We start from the raw sequence: 27909 nt of genomic DNA, 5'->3' as shown, positions 1-27909 counted from the left end.
TGCAAGAGCGATGCAAACCTAAAGTCCTATTTATTAAGCTAAGCAAAGCTATTTTAAATACGGAGTAATGCAATACAGTGCACATCACCTCGTTGCATTACTCTTCACAAGAGAGGTGTTCCATGTGTGATGTGTGGATGTTACCTCACAACTCCCATAGTTTTTGAAGGATTTCCAGATTTATAAGAACTTGTAAACCTGAGAATGCCCCAAAAAGATACCCCTCCCCAGGTGAAGCATAAAACTCTTTCTCTGTGTGCCAGACTATGGCAACCTTTCGTTTTTTCTTAAAACAAAAATTTGAATATTGTTTTACAAAAAAAAGATTTTTTTCATTTTGAAATTGCATCATCATGGTTTGTTGTCCTTTGACCAGCCTTTTACAGTACCATGCAAATGGGAGAAAAATACCACCATAATTTCCTCACTTTTGGAAGCAGTAGTGCCAATTTCTGATTGTTGTGTTTTTTTACCTGTTTGCAGTGTGCCTGGACAATGTGTGAACCTGTGGGGTCCACACATTTCTGAAAACTAAACACATTTCTGAACTCAGAATGAGGTTGTTTGTATAGGCTGCTGAAGGACTTACAGCGCAAGGCAATCATAAAATGACCAAAACGTGAATAATCAAGAGAGACTGGCAAAAAATTTACAATAATAGTGTATGACTTTGAAGAACGATTTACAAAACAATATGCAATTTCATTCCCCAAATTCTTGCAGTTGCAAATATATACAGCTTTTGAAGTTTGTCCGAAAAAGTGTAATTCCCGGAGACAACTACTTGGTCTGGTTTACAAATAACATGAATTGAAATTAGGCATTAAGGAAAAGTATGCATTTTCAAACTTTGAAATGTGTCCGAATATTTGAGTTCAGGCGTCAGTTTCATTCTGTGTCACTTGTACATTTCAGAATACAAGAATGCCATGTGATTGTGAGTTTTTGTTAAAAAAAAGTGGGGATGTCAAACATTTTGCATAAATTAAATGATAATAGGAAATGGCCTACAATTGTGCATTGCCAAACCTTAATGAAAATATTGTACCTCAAATATGTTTGTGGGCTTATCCTTCCTCAAAGGAAAGGGCAAAAGCCACGGGCAACCAAGGGTAACTTTAAGGAGGCATGCTGAAAACTGGAGATCCAAAGGAATCCACGGGGGGTTGGCTTACATGCATAAGACCATTATTTCTTTAACAGTATACCTTGCAAATCTGCAAATGTTGGTTAAACATACTTTCTTCACAGTTATGCACCAGAAACACTTGGATTCGATGTCATTGGCAAAATCCAAGCCTTACAGTATGCCCACACTTTTCCTGAGTCAAACAGTAATCCTCGTGACTGGGTGGGGTTATCATATGGAACAGAAAAGTGCGCAAACCTTAACAATTATTTACCTTCAAAGAAGAAAACCATTGAAAATGTCCATGCAAGTTGGATGCAGTAATGGTTTGCTCAAGGGGCACCCTTGCAATGGCTGCCATTTCTGACTTCAAAGAAATCTAATGAGGTGTGGCTTGTGTGAATCGCACCACTTTTCTTACCCAGAGTGTACTACAAACATCAAACAATGGTCAAAAAGCAAAATGTCTCACTTTTATGGTATAAGACTCTGGAATTTACAGCCATGTTAATTTCACACTTCACTTGGGGACAGTGTAGGCCCATTCCTGTCTCATGTAATAGTCCTGCAAACACATGTAAGGCATTATTTGTGTAAAAGCATATTTAAAATTAACAAGAAAAAAATGCTGATTTCAAATAAATTGAATTGATGTGCAAGCTTCTATAAAATAATGTACTTAGAATGCATAAAACGGTAAGTTGCTATATTTACTCGTATTAGGCCTCAACATGGTTCAATCAATCAATCAATTAAAGCAATGCTGCTTGAAAAACAAGCTTGAAAAGAAAATGCTGAATGCTCAGAAATAGTTTGATTCTTGACCACTCCATGAACCTGTTTTAATAATAAATAAGCTGCTTATATAGTTTCAAGTATTCTTGCAGAATGTTTCTACTTCTACAACGATCACTGTTACACACAACTAATTTGTTGTCGTTTAATGGAGGAATTATTAGTTTATTCATTGAATTGCATTGATGAAAATTTGAATTTGATATTCTAACGCACTTGTTTTTCTCCATTAGTAATGACACTGTAGAAATGTTTTCTTTTCATTAATACAGATGTTTCGACTTTTACATAGTTTAATTGTTAGAAACTGGTATTAGAAAGTTGAATACCTTCTTGCATATGTGGGGAAGCAAGCCTGAAGGAAGGGGACTCCAAGTGAAAGCATAGTTAACACTATTTAGTTGAAAAATTAACATTGCTGTCTTATGACTATTGAATTTGTGTCAGAGGATGAGGAGCGATCCTGTTCCTAGGAAAGCATCAGACGATGATTGGTTGATGGAGACGAGAAGAGCAACGTCTTGCAAAAGGCTTTCCAAAATGTGTAGTCTATTAGAGTGAGTGTTCCTAGAGTAGGCCATCATTTTCCAACCTTTCTTTTTTTTTATTAGGCCACTCCTTTTTGCTCATTTTCCAATATATCAAGACTTTTATTTTGTATTTTTTTATTAGCATTTTTATTAGTTACAAAACCTTGCAACCACAGAAAAAGCCCGTTTGTAGTTACATCAATCATGAGTCATGGTGTATACATATGACATATAAAAATACAAATGTGCAATAGCTGGTCACGTCATGCTTTCAATAAAGAGGTACACATACCTAACGTCTGTATAGGTTCGAGGAGTTTTCGACTCCAAAAATGAATCATACACAGGGATTCAAGCTTAAAACATCAGTTATCCACCATGAGAGACATACAATCCTGTATATCCCCAACCATTTGCCCCATCTCTCCACAGTAATTGAGAGATAACGGCCTGCCACCTGGTATGAAATCTCCAATTACACTCCCGACCACTCAGAAGGTTGCACAACTGCAGAGTTTTCGACCCTGGCAGCCTCTTTTTGTGTCTGGACCCATTGTAGGTAAGGTTGCCAAATGTCGAGAGGTCGGGAAGTAGGTGGCATAAGCTCCCAGAATGTTTCCAATTGTGTGTGGCCATATGCTACATCGGCCAGCCAACCCTTGATCAATGGCGCCCTCCTCCTGCCCCAGTGTACCGCCACTCATCTTTTAGCAAAAAGAAAAGTAAAGCATGCAGTTTTCGTGATTTGGGTGGAGTGTTTTTGACATATCCTAGTATGCCCAGCTGAGGGGATGGGGCATCCGACCTTCCCACAATCTGATTCACCGAGATAAAGATCTTAGACCAATAATCAGTAAGCGCCGGACAAGACCATGCTATGTGTAAAAAAGAGGCGGGGAAAAAAACACATTTCCAGCAGCCATCCTCGTCTCTGAGCCCCATCCTATGCAAACTGATGGGTGTTCTATAGAATCTGTGTAGATATTTAAAATGTATCAAGCGCAGTCTATAATTAGGCGAGAGTTCCCTAAGTTGACCGCAACAGGATTCCCATTGGTATTCGGTTAGCGGAGACGGAAGGTCATTATTCCAGTATTGTAGGGATTTTGGCTGGATCACTGGTGCCATGGCCTGCATTTGTCTATTAAATCTCGACACCAATCTGCGGGGAGACGGTGATCCCACCAGGTTCTCCAATGCAGGAAAGACTCGAGAGCCGACGGGAAATCAACACTAATGGCACAGCATGCCGTTCGCAGTCTGTGGTACAAAAACGTTTCCAAGAAGGGAACAGCTTGTCCCTCTTCTGCCTCCGGGGGGGCATAAATTCTTTATCAGGAAATTATTCAGCAAATGTGTAAAGGTGTAGCTTTTGTTCCAGGGATTTGCTAATTCCCCCTGCAATACTTGGCAGCATTGGGTTCTGCGACAGCGAAAGCGAGGGAGCATATAATATTGGGACTTTTACCCTTTTTTTAAACTCCTCCCATACCCATCTGAGTGTGCCAGCGGACTCTACATCTCCTCTGAGACGTCACGCCTTTGCACAGATGGCCACCTTCAGCGGGACAGGAACAACCGTATCTTGTTCTACCGCTACATGGGATTGGATAGACCCAGAAGTGCAAAAATTGAGCCTGAGCGCAGAGCACATAGAGGTGCATGTCTGGGGCACCCAAATCACCCTGACTCAGAGGCAGCGTCAATATATTTCAGGAGACCCTAGCCTGTCTACCCACACATGGGAAGGCAACAAGATGTGATCTAAGCGTATTGAAAAAGTGCAATGTAAGTGGGATCAGAATATTTACGAACAAATACACGAATTTGGGCACAATGACCATCTTAGCCAAACTATCTTCCCAGTGAGTGACAGAGGCAGCCTCGCCCATATTTTAACCTTCTCCTCTAACCACATGACAGCCCTCCCATAGTTCAAGTTGCAAATTTCCTGGACATCTCGGCTTATCCATATACCCATGTATTTGACCGCCTCTGCCTCCCATTTCAGGGGAAACTCGGAGGAGACCTGTGCCGTAGTATCCGTCAAGGGAAACATTACCGATTTTGACCAGTTAATAGAGACCACAGCCAGTTCGTCAAATCTAATAAACTCACGCAACACTGGGTCAAGATTGACTTCCGGGTTAATAAGATAAAGGGTCACATAGTTCGCATATAGCGATATAAGAAGGCTCCTGGAGCTAAATCCTATGCCCACACTCCACACTTAGAAAACTGCCGCTATGTGTTTTGGACTCTTGCGTAATCTGAGGCCAATACTAAAATTTTTTGATCCGCCTATGCGTCATCTTGTGGTACAGTCCACAATCCTCTCAAGACTGGACTACGCAAGTTCTCTGTTTTTGGGAACTAACCAGACGGAGAAGGCTCGTTTACAACGCGTCCAAAACGCAGCAGCCCGTGCTTTGACTGGACTCCCCCGGTTTAAATCAGTATCTGATACGCTCTCAAAGCTATACTGGCTTCCTATCGACAAAAGAATCCACTTCAAGACTTTGTGTCTCGCTTTTAAGATTCTAAAAATGGACTCTCCCCCTATGCTCTGCCCTTTGATGACAAAGTACTCCCCTCGAAGAGCTCCTAGATCGATGGGACAGTGTCTTGCAGTGGTTGCTCGGGTTAAGCTAGCGCTGACGGGAGGACGTTAGTTCCGCTATCTGGCTGCAAAACTCTGGAACGCACTTCCAATACAGATCCGGAATCTAAATGATCTTTTGGCCTTTAGAAAGGCCATTAAGACACACCTTTTCTGTCAGTAATTGGTTTTGCTGTGCTCTTTCTGTTGGCTATGTTTGCTTTCTCTCTTCTGATCAAGCGCCGGGATGCCCCTTTGCTGGGGCAGCCGTGCGCTATATAAGAAAAGTATAACATAACCTTGCCGTGTGGTGTTGTCGGACACGGGCAGCCAAATGTTCCATTGCTATATCAAACAGTAGCCGGGAGAGGGGGCATCCTTGCCTCGAGCCTCGCGAAATAGGGAAGGGTTCAGAAACTAAGCAGTTCACCCTGATCCTAGCTCTGGGTATTGTGTATTGCAAAAAAATCCTCAAGGAAGACGGACTGAAACCCATACGCCCCAATATAGCAAATAAATATGGCCACTCAAGGGTATCAAAGGCTTTGGTAGCATCCAAAGAACACCAGCGCAGCATGGAAGTTCAGATGGAGATAGTGTAGAGTTGAGAAAACAGTCTGTATGTTGTGTGATGTCGATCTTCCCGGAATAAACCCTGATTGATCAGGGAGCAGTGGCTGTAACCGGTTAGCTATCAATTTGGCCAGAATTTTGACATCAACATTTAATAATGAAAGGGATCTGTAGGAGTCCATCTCCCCCTCTCGTTTTCTGGGCTTTAACAGTGTGATAATCATGGCTTCTTTCATGGTTTTGAGCAGTATTCCCTCCTCCAAGGCCTCCTCATATACCGCCAGTAGTCTGGGCGCCAACTCTTCGAGGTAAGTTTTATAAAAGGCCGTGGTCAGACCATCTGGGCCATTGGCCTTGTCTAGAGGCAGGCTCTTTATAACTTGGGCGACGTCTTCCGTAGTTATCAGGATATCCATATATTTCTGTGTCTCAAGCTCCTTTATGCTAGCTTCAAGAGATGCAAGCGTGTCTCTTATGGCTTTCAGACTCCCGCCTGACGGGCTATGCACTGGCCCCTAACCACAACCTTAAACGCCTCCCATAGTGAGGCCTCGGTGCCCACCGACCCTGTGTTCAGCTCGAAATATTCAGTGATATCCTACTTAAAGGCTTCATCAAGGAGGGTGTGGGGTGGGAGACGCCAAGAGAAGGCACGCCTCGGCAGGTTCGGGATCAATAGTTTCAAGAAACATGGAGCGTGGTCGGACAGGGAATGCGGCATGTGCTCTACACTAGGAGTCCAAGTAGCAACATCCCTAGATACCAGCCAGAAAATTAAGCGGGACCATGCACTGTGATGATCAGAAATGCAGGTACCTTCCCTCAGTGAGTGGTGTCTGCTGCGCCATATGTCCACCAACCCTCCGTCAGCCATGATCGCCCTCAGTGCGGAACTAGTTGGCGGGTGCAGGGTTCAGGCAGCTCCTCTTCTTTCAAGCTAGGATGGCATTAAAATCCCCCCATAAAATCGTACTGCAGCCAGTCACTCTGACTTTTATCCAGACATGGAGTCTGGGGAGTCTACATTAGGGCTGTATACAGCAACAATAATTATGGATATACCACACAAGGTACCCGGTATTAAAGTGTATCTGCCCTTCGGGTCTCCACTTATCTGCCCCTCCCTCCAGTCCTGCCCACGCTTAACCAGTACGGCCACCCCACGCGCATTATTTGAGTAGACAGCGGAGTATATATGACCCCATCTTCTATGGCGAAGTCTCTGGGATGGTGTGGTGTTCAAGTGTGTCTCTTGTAATAACAAGGTGTTGCACCAAATAAGCATGAACTAGCCTCAACTTTCTCCATCATTAAGTCCTCTTATATTCCAAGTTAGACAATTTAAGATATTATCAGACATATGCGTGATGCACTCCTGCAGTATCTATCAAGAATAGCAACAACATGACCCTTTCCAACCCATAGTGACAACGGCTAATCACCAATTGACATTCGTACTGGAATTTAACAACAAAACAAACCCCCCCACCACCCACTACCCACTCCAACCCACCAACCAAGTTGTAGATGACCCACCCCAGCTGTAAAACATTCCAAACAAAGATTCAGCAAAGAAGGGAACCTTCGCATGGGGGCGCAGCATTACCGGCGAGCTACCTTGTATTGTACAAGGCGGCCGGGAAATTTGCAGATGTCCCAATACGTCCAGGGCCACATTGTTTTAAGAACAGTAAAAGTCAGTATGGCAAGAGACTACAAAACCTGCCATTACGGTTAAAATATTGATTTTCCAGGCCCTCAGTACAACAGTGCAGCACCGACAGTATGCATGAGGATACGATACCCAAATCAGTCATTGTCACTTAAATGACCTCCTGTCGCCTCCGTGACTTCTTGATGCCCTTTATCCTTCTTCACTCCCACGTGCATGGCGAATTTCATGGCAGACTTCGCATCAGTGAAAAAGTGGCCAGTTCCGTCGAATGACACTTTAAGCTTGGCTGGATACAGTAGAGAGTATGGGATATGTATATATAACAGAGAAGAGAGTTAGGGAAATTGCACAGACTATGTGAGGTGGGAACTCCTGGTCCCCGGGGTTAAATGTAACAACAATGGAGGAGTACCCCCTGCGGGAAAAAAACAAAACACAGAGAACAATCTCTGCTTCTAGAGCTTAAAGCTCAGGTCAGCACAGTGTGCCCCAACCCGTTACAGGACAGTGCATGTCCTTAAAGAAGACCCCTAACTCACCAACCTGGTTGGTGACATGCTTCATCATCGGGGTCCCACCCCATAAGCGGAGTGCCCATAGGGTGTGCTGCGACACCTGACTACAGTGGAGCGGGTTTCTTTTTTCTTTTATATGTGCATAAAATTACAGTGATAGGTGTGTTAAAAAAGGGCCACAACTACTCACTTCAAGACTTTATTCTTGAGTGCTTGAACCCTTATAAAACCATTGTGGCACCCGTGCCTAACTAGGAAGGCTTTGGTGTCTCATAAAGTGTAATACGTTAAAAATAGCGAAGTGTGCTATGTGAATATTATAAGAAAAAATTAGGTCTACATGTTTCAACCATTCAAAAGAGATTCTTTGGTTTTCGTCAGGACCGTGAAGATTGAACGGGGTGGTCCGCACACGCTAAGGTGCGCCCTGCCCTCGTTCAATTTGAAGACCACAAAATAGTGATCTGGTGTAAAAGGGTGTGTCTTTTCCTGATTCAGGAGAACAACCTGTAAGAAAAAGAAGGGAACAGGGTTGGGAATATGTACTAGGGGGGACAAAACAGGGGTATACACTTAACAATTATTGTGCTGAGTGAATTCACCAAGGTAAGGTGACGATATGGAAAAACCATATATTCGAATCGTGCCAATGGTCAATCTGATACGATAGACACAGTGCTCCAGTGACAGTTACCGGAGCGCGATTTAGGTGGATTCAACCCCCGAGCGCCGTAATGAGGTATTGGTCTGGCAGGGCAGCTGGGATTGTGAGTGAGAGGGAGAGGTGAGGGAGAGTGATCGCTATTATGCTGCGGAGTCGAACGCGCTCGAGCATTAGTGAATGCGATTCCAAATTGGCGGCTAGACAATCGGGCTGCTAGTTGGTCGGTATATAATACTATGATTGCCCTAGTGGTGTAAGGAAAAGCGTTGTCATGCAATGCTTACACTTGAGGCGGTGACTACCGCTTTATGGGCATCAGAACTTCCAAGACAGCTTTAAGCTCTAGAAGCAGAGATTGTTCTCTGTTTTTTTTCCCCGCAGGGGCTACTCCTCCATTGTTGTTACAGTATGGGATATGTGCCTGCAGAAGAACTCGTTTTTCCGGGAGGAATTCCCGTCTCGCCGCCTGCACCGCTGGAGTGAAATCCAGGTAGAACGAGATCTTGTTACCTTTGTGCATGATCTGTCCTTTTCCCCTGGCCTTCCTCAGGATTAGGTTCTGTGTTGATAATTCAAAAGCTTCGCTATGATCGGCCTGGGCGGCGCACCAACAGGGGGTTTCTATCCCAGTGATCTGTGCGCTCTCTCCACCACAAAGACCGTTGAGAGGTGTGGGTCAGATAATTCATGCAACAGATCTGCGACGTAGGTCTCCATTTTAGATATGGCGGTTGTCTCCGGAATTCCAGTTAAGCGAAGATTGTTGCATCGCGATCTGGCCTCTAAATCATCATTTTTGGCTCTGATGACCCCAGCAGTTTATCCATATGTTTCAGCTGTTCCTTAGTGTCCACCTGGAACTCAAGGAACTTGGTATGGTGGTTTTCCAGTGCGTCGAGGCGCGTCTCATGTGTGGATACCAGCGCCTTGACAGAGTCCAGCTGCGACTTCAAACTATCCAGTTTTGCGTCTATGTTGCGGAGACTATACCTCATCTCCATCATGAGAGTTCTCAGATCCTCTCCTTGACCCTCTGCCTGGGAGTCTCGCTGACCTTTCACCTGCGTCTCCTGCTCCGAGTCCTGGTGTCTGGTTGAGCGTTTGTTTTCAAAGTTCAGTTTCGGGTGTTTGGCATCTTGCTTACCCATAACAGCAGATGTGTCAGGCGTGTGGCAGGATAAATCTAACTGGGCAAACCCAATAGCTCCCGGGGGGCTTCTCTCTTGTACTTTCCCTGGGCCTCAAAAGACAGAGTGGCGATTTCACATGATTACATCTCCACACTCAGCCTTGCCGCCCAGCCCCGTAGTGTGTATATTTCGGGACACAAGTGCACCAGGGTATTCCTACCATTCACTAGGACTCCTTCCGGCAGCCTCCTATACAACCAGTTAGGGCTACAGGGTCACATTAGCAGCAGGGATGAAGGCCGCTTTCCACTCTGGCCTCAGCAGCGGTAGTAGTACCTGCGGGCCGTCATCCGCCATAAACTTATTACAGCGCTGCTCACTCACTTGGGTGTGGGACAACTTGCAGCCAGACTCGATGTGATGCACCCCTCGGTTAGCGCTGCTTCCACACCCCCGCAGACAGGCAAATTCACTGCTACACCCCAGCAGCAGAGGGTCTCAAGCGGCTTCAGTGCCGAAAGGCAGTGTCACCTCGCCTCACACAATTTCCGCCAGCCAGTCCATCAACAAGGGGCCACCTCATAAATCCAAAATCACAGTCAATGAGAGGCGTTGGTCCCCACTTGTGCCACGCCTGCAATTCAGATCAGTCCCGGGCACTGCGATCCCGCAAGCCAGGCAGCAGTCACGGGTAATGGGTTTGGGTGACACAAAACGGCGCCTCTAGGCGTGCCCTCAAACTATCCTCGGGCGCTGGAATTCGCGTGCAGCAGACACCCGCACGGCACGGGCGCACGCTCTCCCACCAGCCCCTACCTCGTGGTGCCCAGCCCACACTCCACAGGCCACGGCGATATCTTCCAGAGAGCGTATGCGTTGCACTCTCGGTCTGCGACTCGCCCGGCCTCAGCCGCACCTTATGGTCCTCACACCGGTGGTCTCCAGACAAAGAAATTGCCCACATCGCTTGTTCTTGCCCGGCAGCAGTTAGGCCTCCAGCAGCTCTCCACGCAACGCCTGCGAGGCATCTTGACACGGGCAGGATATTTCCGCAACAGCGTTCAGACAAACTCACTCCCAGCAACAAGAGGCCTATTAGATTCCAGCAGCCTCAGGCTCGATTTTCATCGCACCCCCGGGCAGCCCTGCACGGCGTCTCACTGTCCTCCGGCACCCGCACTTCCGCTCAGGTAATTCGGCCCCAGGGTGCAAGCAGGTCCCTGAGTCATTCCCGGTGTATCCTCCACACTGTCAGCTGTCCCTGAAGTGGACCTGGGCGACGTTCTGACGATCCGTAGTGCAGGATTAAATCAGGATTTTGTTCCGACTGGCGGAGCGCACTCAAAGAGCGGCCATTCTGCAGTGCAGCAGGCCACACCCCCCAATATATCCAGACTTTGTCACTTTACTTTGGGACTCTACTGAGTTTCTTGAACTACTCTTTATGGTGAGCTCTTTGCTTTGATATTTTTAATTCACTTGAGCTGATTTAGATGCTGAAGCTTTAAGTTTTTCTCTCACTCTCTCGGATTACAACCCTTTTTGGGCTCTGACTAACTCAACTTTCAACCTATTTTTAGACTAAGGATTCTTTCCTTTTTGGAACACACTTTTGATGCATTTATTGATTGATTTGTTTAGCCAATATTGATTTTATATTTTTGTTATTATTTGACTATTGAGATTAAGCTGAATTTAACTTGTGATTTTCAATAAAGATGGTCTCCTAAAAGATTTGATTATTAAAACCCTTTAAACGATAATCAACTTTTGTTATTGACTAAGAATACAAGACTAGCCATTATGATTCTTAACTGTCACAGAAACTCTCAATAGAACACAATGAAATGTGCTATGACAGGAAGGGAAGGGGAACATGGGAACATACCACGTACTATATATAAATATGAGATATCTAAATACTGAGTGATGGTAAATATTCATCAAAATCATCTATATGTAAATGTTACACAAATACCACATGAAGTGAAATCACCACACCTAGTACCAGGAAGCCTACATTTGAGCAACATAAAAGGGGAAAACCCAGTAACTGAATTAGGCGCAGAATGACATGTCCACAAATTGTTTTTAACTGAAACATCCACAGGTACACATGACACATGCGCAGATTGAGTGGACTCTTTTACTACGTGGTTCACACTTTCAACTAGCCTGTTTGCCCAGTTTTTAAGTGGATAAAAGATAAATCTTTCAAAAAATCCTTCATTTTGTCTGAAGTGAGTTGGACATCATTGTCTATTCTAAGTAAGCTTATGAAAGTGTCTGACAATAATTCAATCATGTCCTGGTTTGCAATGGGAAATACTACTTTGACGACTATTCAGTGAGAATAGTAATTCTAAAATACTACCATGAACTTCCACACCCTTCCAAAAATACTACCATGAACTTTGCCACCCTTCTGGGATTATTGAGAGGACCTATGATGTCTAATCCTAGTTTGTCCCATGGTTTAGTTGGAACTGTTATGTGGAAAAGTGATGCTCTTCTGACAATTTTACTTGTGTCACTCAAGGAGCATGTAACACAGTCACTTACTTTTGATTCCACCGTACTATCCGTTCCAGGAAACCAATAGGTAGCCCTAACTTTTGCCTTAGTGATGATATGACCCAAATGACCATCATGAGCCCAATCCAAAATTATTTTCCTTAAGTATTTGGGATGTATAAGCTTATCACCCTGCATAGTCATGTCATTATGGATGTACAATTCATGTCTCGCTTCCCAAAAACAATGGGTATCTTACTGCAATCCGTTAAGTTTGGGTGACCATGAAAGTATGATTTTGTCCCTCAGAGCCAACTGAAGGACATCATTTTTGGAACATTCCCTCCACTATTTTCTGGTTGTGCCTGAAAGATTAACAAGAAAAGCAGAATCCTCAGTACACATTCCATCAACCTCCTTCTCTTCAATCCAAGGTAAACTACATTAGCAATTAGTCACAGACTTTGTGTTACCAGGTACATCAACGTTAAAGTTATGGCCCTCCAGACTCAGAATCCATTGAGCTATCCAAGGAGTAGAGTGTTCTCTCCCCTTGGTGAAAAAAATATACGTTAGTGTTTTATGATCATACCTCAAGGTAAAAGGTAAACCACACAAAAAGAATCTAAACCGTGTTATAGCCCAATAGGATACAAAAACTTCTCTTTCTATTGTAGAGTTGTTTACTTCAGCATCCTTCAATAATCTTGATGCAAATGCAATAATTCTCTCTTTGCCATTCACAACTTGCATCCGAGTTACACCATTTCCCTTTCCACTCGCTTCGGTGGTTAGGATAGTTTTCCTTGATGTATCAAAATTTCCAAGGGATGGTGCCTCAATTATGGCTTGTTTAACTAACTCAAATGCCTTTCGACTAAGCTACACAGAACTCCATGAAGTGAGTGGCGGAGTGCACTTGCTAATGACTGTTCATGTTGTTTTTCAGAGCCGGATGTTTGTCCTGCACTGGAAAATCAAAGCGAATTACATAATGCGCAAGAGGGTGCTGCTTCTTTTCTGCTGCTCGAGTAGATTTTCTACCCAAGCAGCAACTTTCCCAATGCAAACAGAATGTTTTTCAATGCAAGTGGTAGTGACCACCCACAACCACCCGCATGGAGAAATACGACTGCCCGTGTTGAGAAATCTCACGGGAGGAGAATTTTTCTCGCTTGCAATCGCCAACTTGGCATTGGGGAGTACGAGCAAGCAGAAATCTCACCTGGAGTTGGATTTTCTTCAATCGCGCTCACCTACTTAATGTTGGGGAGCGCGAGCGAGGAAAAACATTTTGCTCCGCTGTGCGGAGCGGTGTTTTTCGGAACTCCCCATGCTCAGTGGAGCATGGAGAACTCCGCAACCTCTGCGAGAGGAAGGGAGTTCACCGCCCGGGCTTTCTTTCCACAATCCTCATCCCGCTCAAAATGTATTCTTTTTTTTAAAAGATGTCTCATAGGTCCAGCAAAATTCTTGACAAATTGTGCCATGTATTTAACTAAACCCATAAAGATTCTGAGCTTATCTTTGTTTGTGGGTGGAGTTGCTTCCCTTTCCGCAACCACTAAAACAATTTTAGGTTTTATTCCATCTTTGTGATATATTGTGGCCCAGATAATTTACTGATTGCAAACAAAATCTGCATTTGTCGACCATGATGGTTAAACTAGCATTCGTTAGAGTGGTGAGAATTGTGTCCAATGTTGCATTTTGATTTCCTACAGAATTACCACATGTCAACATGTTATCCTGAAACTAAAGGACATTCTTTATATATGTCAACAACTGATGCTTTACCCTCTGGAAGACAGCTGTTGCAGATGCCAGACTGACTGGCATCCTGTGGAAGGGAATACACCAAATGGTTGATGAATGAGGTAAAAGATTTTGAATCTAAATAGAGCGCAATTTGGAAATAGGCAGAGGAAAGGTGAATTGCGCAACAATATCTAGTGTCTCTTATCAGACTGATTATGACATTAATCTTTGAAGGGCTAAATCTATCCTCCCAGGTGTTGTTATTTAGATCTCTTAAATACACACATAGACATATTCCTCTGCCTCCAGATTTCTGGGTAACAACGATGGAAGCAAGCCAAGCTCTCAATTGGTCTATTACTCCTTGTAACAATAACCTGTTAATTCTATCTCTAGTGGCGCACACATAAGATTAGGAATAGTTCTTACTTTATGTACGATGAGAACTGCTTTACTTTTTATTTAATTCAGTGTTGAAAATCCTTTAAATGTCCCAACTTTTCAGTAAATACCTCTGGGAATTATTCTTGGACCTTAATTTTTAAATCCACGCTTTCAATGGCCATAACAAGTTCAACACTATTCGGATCTAATGTAATGCCCAATTCTTTTTGGGGTTTCCAACCAATTAAATTTGACCCTCTCTCAGTAAGATAGATGTTGCCAACAGTGGAGCAATCTTTAAAAGAAATGCACATTTCTAACACACTTAGCAAGGGTATAGGATCTTGAATATATCCCTCAGGAATGATATCTGCACAATTAAGAACATAACCCTTAATTTTCAACTATTCTTCAATTGTGTCATGATCAATAAAGGTGTATGGTGAGTCAGCAAATACCTTTACCTTTGCATCATCCAGCTGAATTTCACACACATGATAGTCCCCAACACCGCCAACATCATGCGCCTAATTGGCATAATGAGTAGGTTTTCCAGTAACTGCATTTTTATAGTCTGCCTATTATTATGTATCCAGAATTTGGATAGTGTGGTAACAAAGTATGGGGCATATATATAATAGACGAGACGGAGCGCGGCATTAGCATTCTTGGCTTAACACCACGCTCCACCACTTCTGAAACGCAGGGCTGCATCATATTTACATCAATATAGTGCAGCCCTGCGTTTCCCCCTGTGCTGGCACTACATTTAGCTGCCTAGAGCCAACTTAGGCACCCTTGCACCATAGGGCAAGGGTGTTTGTGTTGCAGGGGAAGATTGTTTATGTGCAGGAAGGTGGCCTTTCCTGCAAATATAACATTTTTAAATGGCGTTTTGTAACATCAATGTGTGCAGCTTAATGCAGCACACAAAGAGGTTGCAAAACTTCATTTTTTTAATGATCGTTTATTTGCACAAAGGTGTCCCTTCTCGCACATAATCAATCAATGGAGTTTTGCTGTTTCCATGTGTGCTGTACAATGAAGCCCATATAAAAACAGAAAAAAATAGGAGAAATGAAACATTTCTCCTCGATGCACCAGGGCAAGACCAGGTTGTCCCTGGTCTTAATTTGGGCACTGCCCGATATTTATGCCACCCTTGTAAATATGGGGCAGCATCAAAATCAATGGGTGTTGTGGTGGAAATACCCACCGCAACACCCCTTGCCCTCCCCTTTCACGCTAAGTGTGCCTTATTTACAAGGCAGTGTTAAGCCATGTTAAGTGGCTTAGAGCTTCCCTGTAAAAAAGGCGAAGCCCCTATCGCCACCACGTCTTGAAAAGTGACGTTGTGGTGGCGATAGGGGCCTGTCATATGCCCCCATATTTTACTATGTGACGGTGAAGTGTTGTGAGTTCACTTTATCTTGTATTTGTGTAACATTTACATATAGGTGATCTGGATGAACATTTACCTTAACTCAGTATTTATAAATCTCATATTTAAATATAGTACTTGGTATGTTCCCTTGTCCCCTTCATGTCACAGCTCATTCCATTGTGTTCTATTGAGAGCATCTGTGGCAGTTGAACAAACTCCGTGGGAAGTATTGATGTGGCTTGAGGTTGTGCATCGTTTGTATGAATAAGCATCATTCTTCAACCATCGCAAGTTTCGTACTTTTCATCAAGTATTATTTGATGTATTGTTTAGACCCACTTCCCCTCGAGAGCAACAGCAAAGATCCATCCCATTGTGAGTGAACGGCAGGGGGTAGCACTGTTGCTGATTAACTGTGTCTTTTATTCCCCTTTCTGCTTTAACAAGTTTTGTTTGTATCAGGAGTAGTGTGGGATGCAGAACAGTACACTTGCCATTGTCAGAAAATCAAAGGGTCAATCTGGATTTCTGGCTCAGAGATGTTGAATGTGGTGCTTGAAGGCATCAAGGAAGCTGGGGGGTGTCTGGTGGGAACATTTCCAGCAGGCAAAGAATCTGTAGTTCGACGTTTATTAAGGACAGGTGACCTGAATCCGCCTTTGGATCAATGTGGATGTTGATGCTGATTAAAAATTTCAGATGGTTGAAGGTACAGTCAGCCAAACCTAGTTCTACTCCACTTCTTTCGTAATGGGTCCACTGCATTAAGTCCACTCAGAAGAGAGCTTCAGTTTCCAGCACCTTGCCCAGTGTTCTGAGAATTTTCCTATTCACAGAACCCAACTCATTGGGACAGGCTTCTGCATTAGTCTTTCCATAATGTATTGATCCAAATGTTACTTTGAAGCAGAGCAGTTAACAGGCTGGTCCAGTTTTGGAACTCTATCCTGGTCACAAGTCACATGGAAGAAGCTGTTCCATGGTTCCCCTTGCAGGCAGCAAAATTCCTTCTTTCCACAACTTCCAGTTCGACCTACTGCCAACAACCCCAGTCCACTCATCTTCAAAGGAATTTCAGCACATTCCATCAAAATTACACCCCTCTACCGCTCTGCAACGTTCCTACACGTAGCACTTTGTTCTGGGCCCTGACTCTTGCCAGGCACGCAGCACTTTACCCCGACTCCCTGCAGGACGCTGTAAGAACCCAGAGCCGGTCCGGCAGCACGGGAGGCCGCTCTGCAATGGTCCTGCACGTAGCAGTTTGTTCTGGACCCTGACTCTTCCCGGGCACGCAGCACTTTACCCCGACTCCCTGGAGGACGCTGTAAGAACCCAGAGCCGGTCCGGCAGCACGGGAGGCCGCTCTGCAACGTTCCTGCACGTAGCAGTTTGTTCTGGACCCTGACTCTTCCCGGGCACGCAGCACTTTACCCCCGCCTTTACCCTCGCTCTCTGGAGGACGCCATAAGAACCTGGAGGATGCCTTAAGAACCCAGAGACCCTCCCACAATGCAGGACGAGCGCGGGCTTAGCACGACCAAGACGGGCCCGTCTTCGCCCGTCAGAGACCGGAGGAGGCCGGGCTGGGCGATCCCTCTTGGCCCTTACAAGGCTTGTTGGCCTTTTGAGTACCTGTTGCGTATACGTATTACGGGTATTGTTTGGCGTTTGTATTTTGACCAAGTCTAGACTGATAATTGTCTGATATTTCCAAACGGATTTATATGCTTGGACTCTATATATAATTATTTAATATTTACTTCTGCGTATAATGCAGGATAGTGCTTCCGGATGAACTTTGATCATATAATATGTGTAATGATGTACTTTCTTCCCCCAATAACTCTCGGAGTCGGGTATCAGTGTCACTCTCTTTATTCAGGTCGTAACATACAAGGAGCGCAAAGCATGTCCTTCGCCCAGCCTGCTCGCGCTCTAATGCCGCGCTGCGCACACCGCGCCCCTACGTCACCGTACGTCACGTGGCTCCGTGACGTACTACGTTAGCGCGCTCACTACATATCTCCCCTTTTTCCAACGAACTACTTGAACAAGTCCTGACTCATGTCATAGTCTCTGAACCTCGCGGGTTGGACCACCGCCCTGCCCCTTCTCGTCAGTCTTACCGGGGACGTGGCAGTTGTTGCTTTTTCTCCTTGACCACCCCCTAGCGCGGCCGCGCTAGGCTCACTCTGGCTTCTATCTTCTTCACTCTGCTGCTCTCCACACGCCTCTTGATCCTCTTGCCTTCTCTCACCCATGTCTAGATCCTCTCCCCCATATCCACAGGGGTTGTCAATGCTGTTCTCACCTTCTCCTTCAATTCCATTGCCTCTCCAGCTGAGTATTTTGTTGCACCTGGCCATGCGGTCCTGCGACCACACATTGCCATCGCTCAGCAAGGCCGCCCTGCCTTTGACTTCCACTACCTGTAGGGGCTTGCTGTACTTGCTTTCACCCTTTTTCTTCAATGTGGGCAGTCTTACTCTCACCCATTCTCCTTTTTCTAAAGCTGTGTCCTTTACATTCCTCCTTGCATCGTAGTGTTTAGTGTACACCGCTTGTGCTCTCTCCAGATTGGCTTGCACCACTGCCGGTGACCACTCGCTCTTAATGACTCTTTCTTTCCATATTCTGTTGTCCTGAGTGAAAGGCTCCCGGCCTCTAAGAATCTGGAAGGGGCTATAGCCAGTGTTCGTGGGCGTTATCCGGTATGCCCACACCATGTGCCAAATCTCCGCTTCCCAGTCTTTGTTGTCTGAAATCGCCGCTTGTATTGAGCCCATCACCACTCTATTGAAACGCTCCACCAAGCCATTTCCCGCTGGATGGTATATGGACGTGTGTTTTGTCACTATTCCGTTTCTCCTCATGAACTGAGACCATTTTTCGGAACGGAATTGGGGTCCATTGTCGCTGAGGACACACTTTGGAATGCCCTCTCTCACAAAAGTTTCAGCCATGAAGCTCACTATCGTCTCTGTGTCCATGGTTTCTTCGATCCTCAATTCCGGCCATTTGGAATAGCGATCCACCATTACACAAATGTACTTCTGTATTCCTTGCGCATTCAGTACTGGACCTAAAATGTCTATGGACAGTTCCTCCCACGGATTTTGTGGAGGATCAATTTTTCCTAGGGCAGGGCGTAACGGTTTCAATGTTTTGTCCGCGCCCTGGCATCTCGGACATTCTCTAACGTGTCTTTCCGCTCTTATGTCCATTCCTGGCCACCAATAATTCTGCTTGGCCCTTAGTTTCAACTTTCCCGCTCCCAGGTGGCCTTCATGTAACATGTCCATCAACCGGGAGATCATCTTTGCCGGGGGTATGACTCTCTCTCCTCTGTATACAAATATGCCCTGGTCATCCATAGATAGTTCCTCTCTCACTTCGAAGTAGGGGATGAGGTCTCGCCCAGTCTTGCTTTTGTCTGGCCAACCCCTTACTATATGGGCCTTCACTTCTTCCAGGACAGGATCCTCATCATACGCCGCTTTCCATTCCTGCTTGCTTATGGACGTTTCTAAGTCTTCGGTGAGTGCTACCCACTCTTCCGCTGCCTCACTACATTCTGTACTGGGCTCCATCGCTGCCGCCCGACTCAGGTAGTCCGCCACTTTGTTCTTATTCCCTGGGATGTGTTCCACATCATATCGGAACTCCATTAATTTGAGTGACATTTTTGAGATCCTCGGCGTTGCATCTGCGTGTCCACTGGATGTGAGTACCTTGAGCAAGGGCTTGTGGTCGGTCCTCAACCGGAACCTGGTGCCCCACAGGAATTGCCGAAAACGAGACATGGCCCACACCACTGCCAACATTTCTTTTTCGATCACACTGTACTTTTTTTCAGTGTCATTGAGGGTGCGGGACGCAAAACATATTGTTTCTACTCTCCCCTGGCCGCGGTCTTGCATGAGGACTGCACCCAGTCCTTTATCGCTGGCATCCGTCGTGAGTATTGTGCTTCCTTGGGGGTCAAATCCTTGCAGAGGAATCGCCCCTGCCACTTCTCTTTTTATTTCCTCAAATTCTTGCTGGGCTTCCTCCGACCACCGGAATTCACTGTTCTCTCTGGTCAGTAGCCTCATGTGATGGGTTTTCGAGGCGAAATGTTCTATGAACTTTCCATAATACTCCCCCATACCCAGAAATGATCTGACCTCCTCCTTGTTGGCTGGTGATGGTGCGTCGCAGATCGCCTTCACATTTTCCCTCTTGGGGGTCACTCCTCGTGCACTTATCTCGTTGCCCAAGTACGTCACCTTTTCCATTCCTATGCGGCACTTAGCCCACTCTGCCGTGAGGCCCTTCCTTTCCAGGATACCCAATACCACGTCCAGTTTCTTGTCATGGTCGGCTCTGTCGCGACCCATCACCAAGATATCATCCTGGAAGTATTGAACCCCCCGGATGTCCTGGAACAACTGGTGCATTAGTTTTTGGAACACCGCAGCCGCCGAGGCTAGCCCGAACGGCATGCGGCGGAATCGATAGCACCCGAAGGGAGTGATGAAAGACGTCAAACTGCGACTCTCCGGGTGTAATGCGATCTGGTGATACGCCGATGTTAAGTCTATGGTGGAGTACCACTGCACACCCCTCGTGCTAGCCAGCATCTCCTCTATCCGGGGAAGGGGGAACTTCTCTACCACTATGTTTTTGTTCAACTCACGCAGGTCAACGCATAGACGGACCTTGCCATTGGGTTTCTTCACCACCACCAACGGCGCTAGCCATTCGGCGCAGGTAATCGGCTCGATGATCCCTCTTTTCTCTAGCTGCCGTAGCTCCTCCTTCACGTCGTCCCTCACTGCCAACGGGATGTTTCTCACCTTGTGGGCTACCGGCACTGCACCTTTTCTGAGTATGATCTTGTGCGCGAATTTGTCGAGTCTTCCAACCGAACCCCCAAAGACTGTTGGGAACTCCTTCCTCCATCTGTTCGTGTCCAGCCCTTCCTCCAGTTCCGTCAGCAAAATTTGCTCCTTGCCACCTGGATCCAACTTGATTCCCAGGTCTCCTTGGTCGAGCCACCCCAGGACAGAAGGGCCTTTCTCGGAGACATACAGTTTGCACTTGGCCGCTCTGCCCCTGAACTCGAAGTTCAGCTTTCTGCATCCGGCCATGGGGATTCGATCTCCATTGTATGTGACGGGACGTATGTCCAGCTTATCCAGCTCGGGCCCAGTTGTGGAGCAAACTTCTCCTCCCACACGTTTCTTGGAATTATGGTGTAAGGTGACCCCGTGTCTGCCACCACTTGGATTTCCACACCTCCTATCGTCATGTCCATGATTGGCTTCATCGTCCTTCTTCCGTCGGTGCCTTGGCCTCGGTCGTTTACGCTCAAGATTTCGTCGTAGATGCAGAGGACTGTGACCACCTCTTCCTCGGCCGCCTCTTCCGGCTCCTCCACTTCTTGGCCCACGTACTTCACTGCGTTCTTGGATGCCTTCTTCCTGCACACTTTTTCATAATGGCCGACGATTCCACAAAACATGCATTTGGCGCGAAGCGCGGGGCACTTCCGGTCGTGCGCCTCGTGCGTCCAACTGCCGCATCTGTAGCAAGGCCGTTTGTTACTTCCGGCCGGTTTGCCGGAGTGGCCTGGGTTGCTTTGCCATTTGTTCGGGCCCTTTTCTGGCTGTTTCCGCGCCATGTGATCTTTGTGGAGTTCTTCATTGTCTACCTTGTTCACCACACCGCTGGGCGTCGTCTCTTTCTTCGTGGCCGCTGCACACCTTCGCGCCAGTTCGGCTCTCTTGACTATCACCAGCACGTCCTTGAGCGAGGTGTCTCCTGCAGCCCATACCTTGTCCTGTACGTTCGTGCACGTGGTGTGCATCACCACTTGGTCTTTTATGAATTCACTTTCCCAGTTGGCGTACTTGCATGAGGCCGCCAGTTTCCTTAACGCCGCCACATACTCGTCCACAGTTTCCCCTGGCAGTTGTTTCCTTTGTTGGAAGATAAACCTGTCCACTGAGACGCATACCGAGGGTTTGAAGTGTTCCTCCAGGTCTTCCATTGCGTGGGCGTACACATCGTCGTCATCCGTCTCTCTCTTCTTAGGTACCAAGCTTTTGTAGATCCTCAGGCCTTCTGGGCCCAGGTTTAGCAGCAGAATGCGTTTCTTTCTCGGCGGTTTGAATTTTTCCTCACTTTCATCTTCCAGTACCTCTATGAAATTATCTATGTACTCTTTCCAGTCCTCCCATTTCATGAGCGGCTCCCCTGGTCTGGGAAGGAACTGGACTGGCGCTATCGCATAACCCGCTTGTGCGTTCATCTTCTCGCCCCTGGATGTGGGCAGCGTACTTTCCAGGCCTCTCGGGCTCCCTGGCGCACCGTTTTGTTCCTCCTTATTGAGTAAGGGTGGAGGGCTGCTCCTTTCAGCCCTTTCCTGTTCGGGTGGGGTAGCCAGTGCGGTTGCCTGTGGGCCTTGACCGTGACTGGCTTCCTGCTTTGGGTGTGTCGCAGTTCGCCGACAGGTTAATCACTGTGCGCCCACGGTGCTCTGTTCCCCGTGCTGTTGGCTGCGTCTCTCTCCTTGTGGTGCCCGGTCAGGGTGTGGTCCCTGTGCGTTCTCTCGGGCCTTCCTTGCTCGCTCTGCGACTCTGCTCCGTTCCGCCGTTCTCCACGTCGTCTGCGTAGTGGGGGTCGTGGGTCGCTATCCCACCCTCGTCGCCACTGTAATGATGTACTTTCTTCCCCCAATAACTCTCGGAGTCGGGTATCAGTGTCACTCTCTTTATTCAGGTCGTAACATACAAGGAGCGCAAAGCATGTCCTTCGCCCAGCCTGCTCGCGCTCTAATGCCGCGCTGCGCACACCGCGCCCCTACGCCACCGTACGTCACGTGGCTCCGTGACGTACTACGTTAGCACGCTCACTACAATATGTTAACTGCAGGGGCGGCTCTAGGCTCATGGAGGCCCTGGGCAGGGAGCGTAGGTAGGGGGCCCGGAAGAGGGGGTCCGGGCGGAGCGCGGAGGCCAGTGAAGAGGGGGGCTAGGGGGACAGGGTGTTTGGAAGTGGAACAGAGCCGGAGGCCGCCAAATCCCTGCCAGGAGCCGCCACACAAATATGTATCTATCCTCAGAGAATTATTATATTAAGGATATATATTGGCGTGGTGGCCCCTGGGGTTTGGTGGCCCTGTTCAGGTGCACAGCTTGCACATGCCTAAGGCCGCCCCTGTTAACTGGCATAATGGGGAAAAGAAAGGCAGAACCCAGTAAAGGACCTTGTAAGAAGATGTAGCCTAAGAAGGCAACAAGTTCACATTCAACTCTATTGAATTATTTGACGGTAGCAATGGGGGCAATAGAAAAAACAAATATGTACTGTGGAAGAGACCTTAAACGCCGAAGACAGAGGAGAAAGCCTTACGGAGAGTATTCAGGCACCAACGGAAACTGTAGTTAGCCTTGCTATAAATGGTTGTACACTAAATACCTCTGATCAGTTGTGGATTGGTGAGGAGGGTGGAGAATTACAACCTCCTTCAAAGCCTTTAAGAAACTCGGAAGGTGGAGATCGGGATGCACATGGGGGTTCTTCTAGTAAAAAAAACCAGAGTGCTAAGCAGCAAAAGAGGGTTACAAAGCAAAACAAGGTATTAAATGTTATACAAGCAGGACAGAGTGCAAATTAACTAACATAAATGAGACTTATAGTAAAACCGATGATTTAAAAGAAGTTGTCGTTCAGATTAAAAAGCTGGAGAGTACCATAAAAGAGTCACTGGGAAAGATGGATGACAGGTTAAAAAGTATAGAGGTAGCTCTACGGAAACTTCAGGATAGGAACATGCCAGATACTAATTATGGCAATACTGAAAGTGGGGTTTCTACAAGAAATAGGTCATCTAAAACAACACATGCAAGACCAATGGAAGTAGAAAATACATTAAATACAAGGGAAAGAGACGAGTTAAAACAACAAAGGCAGGATAACTACCTGGGAATAAAGGGACAGAAAACTCCATCTGGCATAGAAAACTCTTCACAAAGTTCAAATAGTCGAAGGAAAGAACGGGGAAATTATTGGGGGAGGGAAAAAAATGATACCCCCCTGCACCAAAGCCAACACAGTTCTCATACCACACATATTCTCAAATGTAATCCCTAAATCCATGTTCGACCTCTAGATCTCCTGCCTGAGGCAACCCCATAAGCAGTAATTCTGACAAATGTCCCGCAGCTTTCCATAAGGGAAAATTAATCCTGGGAGACACTTAGAAATAAATCCCTACATTGGTTGAGCATTAGGACTGGATTAAATAGAGTACTTTTTTCAGAATTCAAAATGGTTAGAAGAATGGCCTGTGTATGGAAAACCCACAAAGCACTCACAGGGGACTGCGTGGTTTTAACTTTCGGCTCCCCATATCTGGTGAGAACAATTTTGGAGCAATTAGGGACAAATTTCATAAATCCATAAAACAAAAATGTGGTATCATTGGGGCATTTTTTTAAACCCCCCCCCCAAAAAATGCATTGGAAACCCTAAACAAATATAGAGTTTGTCCAGTTGAAAATCATTTGAGGTATAATGTTCGAACGGCAAATCATTTTTAAAGTTTGGATGACCTAGAAGAGCTAGACTGACTGGTAAATGCACCAATACAACAAAATGGAATTAACAAAGGGGTAACCTATGGAAATTTTGACCAAATAAATACAAATAGTTATTCTAATCACAATACAGAGTCAAATGATATCCATGAATCTTTGCCAATAGTGGCGGTTTCTCAAATAGTACTAGAGACGAGCAAGATAGCATTTAAGACTAGTCAAAGGGTAGAGACCAGCACTTTGGAGGTAGAAATAAGTCAGTCATCAACTATACCGACTGCCCATATCTCACATATTTCAGATGCACATATTGAAAAAGGAATACATAGTGAAAATGTCTCCCTTGCTAAATTGGTATACTGGAATATTGCAGGATTACATTCAAAGATGGGTAACGCAGTGTGGTGTGATTTTATAAAGGGATTTTCTATCATATGTCTCCAAGAGACGTGGTCAAAGGAGGCTATTCACATAAATGGGTATCGAATGTATCATACAGCTGCTATTGCAGCTAATCATGGGAGGACAAAGGGGTTTTAGCTATTTATGTATCGAAGATAAATGTGTGGAGATGTGTGGCTCAATCGTTAGAGCGGCAGACCCTGATGCAGAGGTCTAGCCTGGGACCAGGGTTCAATTCCTGCCTCAGCGGGTCTTGGGCTAAATTTCCTCGGACCTGATAATTCTCGCCTCAGTGCCTATTCTAATTCATGGGTCCCACTCTGCAAATCTGGGCAATAGTTTGCTTAATCTCCACAACGGCCCCAACAACGCTAGGATGCCTTGGGGGTGCCCAAGAATGGACACTTCACAGGGAACAGCCAGGAAGGGGTCCACAGCAGTATGCGTACAAGTGCCGAGATGCCTCAGGGGGGATTCGTGCGCTATACAAGTACTACTACATTTAACATGTTAAATGTGAGGAAAATAGTACTGAAATATGAAGAGACATACTATCAGGTGTTTTATTGTATATTGGGAGGCAAGTTATATTAGGAAATGTTTATGATAATGCACAAACGGACCAGATTACAGGAATCTTGGAGAAATTGTTTAATTGTTTAATGCTCTGAAAGCAGTGCAAAGTGAAGGTAAAGGAGATGTGTTTATTGTTGGGGGGAGGGGAGGGTTAATTTTACATTGTGCCGTAAATGTGGAAATGATGTGTGTGGTTTTATAAATGAAGAAGGGAAAAGTGAATCCCATTTCCAACATTCAAAGCATGGGAACATTTTAAATGAAATGGTGTGTGGCCTTGATCTGAGTTTTGCAAACAAGATAAGCCTTAATCCTGCTCTTTTTAAAAGTACTTTTAATGGAAGAGGCTGTTCTACAATAACAGATTATATCCTAATTTCTAATAGTTATGCGTCTAAGGTGAGGTTATTTGAAACTCATGATGTTATATTGAGTAACCATTTCCCACAGAGCATGTCCCTGTTTTTATTAACACAGCAAACAAAGTACGAGCATAAAACTGTTCATACTCTGCAGTCTTTGGAAATAAACAGAAAAAATGGTTATGCCCTGACATGGCTGATGGTGAATCCAATGGAAACCACTAAATGAAAACATAGTGCATGAATTAGTTCTGTTAGCCTTACAACACATTACAAAAACTATCAAAGATTCCCTTTGGGCACATAAGACTAAACATATTAGAAAGCCCAAAGGATGGTTTGATGCAAAGTGTACGAAGGCATATGCAACTTTGAAAAGTACGTCCAACTGTATCCGTAGAGATCTGGTGGCATTAAGAGAGGCGAGGAAGGCATGTAATAATGCGATTAAAGAACATGAGGGGGTGCTGAAAGAAGAGCTTTGGCAGACTCTGTATGAAACCACTGTGTCTAAGGATGAGCCGGGTTTCTGGAGAGCTGTAAGGGCACCCTTTTCAGAGTAGGGGAGTGCTCCAACCATTGAAATTGCAATCACTGAAGAACAGTGGATGGAGCATTTCTCAAAATATTTTGGTAATTATGATACTACAAATGTTGCGGATATCTCAAAAGAGGGTGGAGATGAAAAAACCCCATTATATCTGACAAATGAAAATGACCTTAGATTACTCTGGTTGAGGTTAATAGGGCAATTATGGCAAGTAAGGAAGGAAAAGTGCCTGGGCCAGACGGGATTCCCGTAGATTTATACAAAAGTAATTTAACACTATGGGGCCCAATACTTACACAAGTAAGTACGGCCAGTTGCTCCTTTAAGCTCATAGAGACATGGTTGGAATCTATTTTAGTTCCTATTTTTAAACAGGGAAATAGGCAAGATCCTACTTGCTATTGACCAATATCTTTGTTAGACTCCTCTGCAAAAATAGTGGGACATATTATGTTCGAGAGATTACAAGATTGGGCTGAGGAGAACAAGATACTTTCAGACTTGCAATTTGGTTTTCGTAAGGGATTGGGAACCATTGAACAAGGTCTCAATCTGAGTCTTTTTATTGGCAAATATGCTCTTTTAAAAAAGGGAAGGTTATTTTTAGCATTCGTTGATCTTACTGCAGCTTTTCACTGCATAAGTCATGAGAGGCATTGGAGAGTCCTTCAGGATTTTGGGGTAGACCACACTATTATTAATTTTTTTAAACAACTTTATCAGAATGCTAAGGCTAGAGTGCGTCACGGCCCCAACGGAGAATGTACTGCATCTTTTCATGTTAAGAAGGGGGTCAGGCAAGGATGTGTGCTGGCCCCCATCCGTTTTAATCTTTACATAAATGGGTTAGAGCAAGCACTGACAAAGGCGGGACACGACTTTCCTATGATAAAGGGTGGGCTATACCGGCATTAATGTATGCAGACTATGCCGTTCTGATGTGCCATACACAAGTGGGCTTACAAAGACTATTGGATGGCTTTGCAGCATTTATGCATGACTTAGGCTTAAGGGTGAATACGTCAAAAACCTTCATCATGAGGTGCGGCCAAGGAATCAATAAATGCAGGGATATGTTTACTGATGAACAAAAAATAAGTTTCACCAACAATTTTAGTTACTTGGGAATTTTATTTGAGCATAAAGCCACATGGGCTCAGGCTGTGCATACGAGAACTTGTTTTTATGAAAACTACCGCAGCCCTAGTTCATTTTTCGAAAAAACTAGGAAGAAGGCCTCCGCAAGTGCTATTACAAATTTATAGGGCCAAATGTGTGTCGACAGCCCTGTATGGTGAAGTAGTGTGGGGACGTTGTAATGTTCAACTATTACAAACTATTGAAAATCAATTTTTAAGATACCTTCTGGCACTTCCGAGTAGTGTTTCGTCGTATGTTTGCCACTCGGAACTGGGGTCCCATTTTTAACAGATTTAATTAAATTGGAACCAATTATGCTTTGGCATAGGATATGGAGTTCTGAGGAAACTCATTTAAATCGGGAGATTTTAACTGATGTTCTGGGAAGACCGGTGATTTAAAAATTAAATGGTCAAAATATGTTCGGGATTTTTTGTGTGATTTAGGGTATCCTGAATTTTACAATGAGCCAAATAAAATGAGTGCTATTTCAAGAAAAGAATTGAAAGCCAAAGGTATGACCCTCTAAGCCCACAGTGTTGCATCAACAGATGACTGTAATATCTTATAGTATCCAACCTTCCCTCACCTTAGTGCGTGGTACATATGACAGATTGCTGTTGACAAGATTTAGACTGGGT

This window comes from Lissotriton vulgaris, chromosome 8 (genome assembly GCF_964263255.1).
Source record: "Lissotriton vulgaris chromosome 8, aLisVul1.2, whole genome shotgun sequence".
NCBI lineage: Eukaryota > Metazoa > Chordata > Amphibia > Caudata > Salamandridae > Lissotriton > Lissotriton vulgaris.
This window is presented reverse-complemented; position numbering follows the sequence as displayed.